Source organism: Malurus melanocephalus, unplaced genomic scaffold (assembly GCF_030028575.1).
Source record: "Malurus melanocephalus ecotype Western Australia unplaced genomic scaffold, MMel_1.1 scaffold_147, whole genome shotgun sequence".
NCBI classification, from domain to species: Eukaryota; Metazoa; Chordata; class Aves; order Passeriformes; family Maluridae; genus Malurus; species Malurus melanocephalus.
In genome coordinates this window covers 1222983-1227121 of record NW_026623379.1, presented here as the reverse complement: position 1 = coordinate 1227121, position 4139 = coordinate 1222983, and the positions used below count along the sequence as shown (strand labels likewise).

The 4139-nt window shown below is 51.0% G+C and overlaps 1 protein-coding gene across 2 annotated transcripts in view; it reads left to right on the top strand.

Moving 5' to 3' along the window:
• Window positions 1–3782: 3782 nt before the first annotated feature.
• KMT5B (lysine methyltransferase 5B) overlaps window positions 3783–4139 on the top strand; it is a 28246-nt gene continuing 27889 nt past the window's right edge. For both annotated transcript variants that reach the window (XM_057371490.1, XM_057371487.1), the window contains exon 1: window positions 3783–4020. The gene's annotated coding sequence lies outside the window, so the exon portion shown is untranslated. The remainder of the gene's footprint in view (window positions 4021–4139) is intronic.

Sequence of the window (4139 nt, the reverse complement as noted above, 5' to 3'; positions counted from 1 at the left end):
CCTGTTACCTCTTTGCACATCRCTTCTTCCCAGTGGTGAAAGTAATCGCTACAGAGCATCTCCTTGCTCTGCACAGAATATAAAACACCACCAGAAATGAAAGATTGGGCTCATTACACCTGATTATTTCCTTTGGCTCCTTCCTTGTAATACTCTCTGCTTTCTCATACTTCTACTTCACTCAGGGATATTGTTGGACTCCTAAGATTGTCAGAACTGATGGCAAGGATTTGAGCACAGTATTTCCAGTTTAAAATTCCAACACAAGCTCTACGTAAATCATAGCACAAGTCATGGTGTGCTTTAAAACTTTTAWGGCATGAGGGTGCCTTAGAGCCCAGCAGGCCTGCTAAAGAGCCTCAACATACATGACAATTCGGCTTTGACACTGGCACAAGAACACTCCCAGATGTCTGTCACACCCCCTGATCGGGGTCTCTGTAAAAGCACTGCAGAATAAAAGTCAGAAATAAACCCCCTGCATGGCCGAGTAGAACTGTCAAGCAGGTGATGGACTTCTCCATCACGGTTGTATGTTTGCAGTGCTACAAAKTACCCACTGCCATGGCATGTAAATCAGATTTGCAAATAAAGTCAGAGTGGACACACAGGCACAGAACACCATTTGCTGGGCTAGAGATGTATCTTTTTCAGCTTAAGCTGGATTTGGCTTCTTGTCAATGGAAAGGTTTTGCTGCAGGGGTAGTTTGGAAGAAGGAGGCTCAGAGCTGAGGGCTGGATTCTGACCCTGCAGCCATGGGCAGAGGTCTAGGCCCAGACAAAGCCCCAGAGATCACAGTGCAGCAGCAGCAACAGCTTCTACACACAACTCAAGTCTAAAGTTCACCTCTTGCTTCTTAAAAGACACAGCTTGTACAAAACCACTCGTCACATAAATATTTTAGTAACTACAAATTTTCAATAAAAACTGGATAAAAAAAAATGTTTACAATATTAGGACTGTGCTATCAGAGCATCTATGGGATTCTGAAAATATAAAAGCTACTCCCTTCTGCATTATGAATATCTAGAAAATATGGAAAAAGCAATTTTTAAAATAACTTCAACAATTTAAAACTACTGATTCTTGCCATTGCACACTGAAATAAACTTACGTAGCATCCGGTGCACACTCAAAATCTTTTGGTTTAATAGTACTAGAAAACTCCAGAAGTAACAAAATCAACACAGATATCTTGAGTAACATACAACTGACTGAAATTCTTACACCTTTAACAAATTATTCAATCATTCCCCACTACTTTGACAGSTGAGTAGAAAACAACAGAGGTTTATTATCTGAGATTTTTCATGTTCTGGTGAGGCTTTAGGCTGATATGGTAACTTTCACTTAGAAAGTAAAACCAGTGTTGAAACTAACCTAAATAGTTTCTAAATTGAAGTCTGAACATACTATACAAAATGTAACAAATTACCCGAATTACATTTAGTAGGAGATTGTTGCCATGCATCTGCTGGTTTCCAGAGAAAAAAAAAAGGGGGGAAATTTAACATAGTAAACTTATTCTAGAAGCATTCTATCACGATTTGACCATGGTTTGACAGCCCAACTTTCTTATTTTCATAGACAATATTTTGTTTTATTGAATCAAAGGCCTGCAATGCAAAACTGCTACAAGGTAGAAGAAATAACAAACCCACCTGTAATCGAAGTGGAAACATAATTATTTTTTTTCATTTCACTATTGTAACTGTTACCAGAAGAAATGAATGAATTCTGAAAAAAAAAAAATATYGTCCTTTCAGATGTAGTCAGGGCTTTGTCACAAGATCACCTGCTGCAGACTAGGGAAGGGATGTAAACAGGAGTTTTCTGCATGCTCGTTTAACCATATTAAGAATTCACCAGCCATTGCCAGACCTATGGAAAATGCRTGTTGCCAAAAAGACTGAAGCCAGAATCTTCAGTCTAGCAATATCCAACTTTCCAAGAGGACTGTAGCCATTCCCATAAACCTACACAKCTATCTGCTGCACGACACAGCAATACACACATTTTTACTAATATTATCACCATGTCTCTGCTTGCAATGATGCTGACAGTCCATTCATGTTTTAATTAAATCTTTTAGATATTTATAATTCACCTGTAAAAGTCTGTGTTAACCTGGTTTGCAACAGGGCACTTAAAATCTCAGCTTCAGAGGCAATTTCTTGTTATCAAATTAGAGTAAAATCCATTTCCCTAGATATTTGGCTTGTTGAGACACATGACATTTCCAAATATCATCTCACTGATGTTATTAAAGCACAATTAAACAAASTCACGTGCAAAATTATGTTCTGTTGAAAATCTTTAGCATCCTACTATGAATAAAGCTGAGGATTGGTTATTCCAGGTGAGTAGCTGTTGACAGGACAGGTGTTACATGGCAAATCCTTCCCTCTTCCACAGGTATTTCTRGCTACCTCAGAACAAGTGCAAACAATRTAAAAGCTTTGTAAGAATTAGAAAGCTCCTATGTGAGAACAGTTTGTACTGTCACAAGCGTATTGTACAACAAAACACAAAAAATGCAACATGAACTATCAAGCACTCTGAACTTCCAGAAGAAAAACGCTGGCTTCCGAGCTTTTCAGGCCCCGCGAATGYAGTTAGGCTCAGCAGCTATTGCACTAACAAGCAGCTTTTTGCCCCACAATCGCGTGTAGCTCAGGCGGTTCCTGCCCTCGGGCGGTGTCGCAGCCGCGCCGCTATCGCGACAGGGCCCGACACGGCCAGCCCGCCTTTGTTAACACAGCCGTGCCCTGCCGCTGGGGGGCGCTCCCGCCGGACCCCGCCCGGGGCCGGTGCCTTCGGGGCTGCCCCGTGAGGCCAGGGGAGGGGAGGGGAGGGGAGGGGAGGCGCCGTCCCAGCCCACGGGGGCCATTTTTAAATGCCTCTGTCAGGCAGCGGCGCGGGGGGGAGCAGGTGCCGGAAGAGCTGAGGCTGCGGTGCCGGTCCCCTCTCAAACAGGGTAGGGCCAGCGCCAGCTGTCGCCTCACAGAGCCCCGGGAGCGGCGCGGCCCGGGAACCGCGAGGCGGCCCAAGGGAGCGTCCCGCCTGCAGCCCGGTGCGCACCCCGCGGCGGGGAGTCCCCCGCGTTTAAAGGGCAGCACCGCGCGGAGGGATCCCGCCAGCGGGACTTCTTCCCGCACACACGGCCGTGCGGGGCGGCCCGGCTCTCGTTCCCCTCCCTTAGCAGGATCCCTCCGCCGCGCCGAGTGGTCATGGGCCCCGCTGCCGCGGCTGTCCCCGCTCCGCGGCGGGACGCGCTGCCCCGGCTGCCCCCGCGGTGAAGCGGCGGCGGGAGGAGGCGGTGGCGGCGCCGGCGGGGAGCGGCGCGGCTGGGGGCGGGCTGTGTTTTYCTCCGAACGGTGTATCCTTCCGCGACGGCGGGAGTGCGCGGCGACGGGTGTCCGCGGTGTCCCTCCGCCGCCGGGAGCGCAGGGGCACTCGGCGTCTCCCCGGACGGGGCGAGGAGGTCGCGGGCTCCGCYGGGAGGAACAAGAAGAAACTTTGGGGCGCGGCGGCCGGCGCGGCGCCCGCCTGGCTCGGCAGGGCGGCGGAACGAGGGCTCCCCGCAGGGAAGGAAGAGAAGGAGGAGGAAGCGGCGGTCGGTCCGCGCCGCCACCCCGCGGGGTCTCTGCGGGGGAGCCCGGGGGACTCTTTCTCGCGGGGCGCGGCGGAGGGATCTCTAGGCGGCTCTCGCCGCCGCCTCCCCCGTGCGCCGTTCGCCCCTCGGCGCCGCCATCTTGGATTTTAATCCGCCATTTTTTTCCTCCCCCCACTCGGAATTATTTTTTATCACTATCGCCGCTTTTTTTTTTTCTCCCCCTTTCCTTAGCTTTTCTCCCCACTCCGCCCCTGCCTGGCTCGGTCTTCACTTTTTCCCCTTCAGCTTCCTCCCTTACCCCTCTGCCCCCCCCTCCCCCCCCCGCACCCTTGCCTTTGATGATTCATTTTCCCCCAGCGGCAGCGGGGGCAGCGCCGGCGGCGGGGGACCCCAGCGCGGGGAGGTGAGTTTGGGTCTCTGGGGAGAGTCTGTGTGTGCTCTGTGGGGCGGGGGAGGCGGTGGGGCCATGCCGGGGCTGCGTCCCTCAGCGCGGGGGGGCCTGGAGGAACCGTGCCCGGGTCC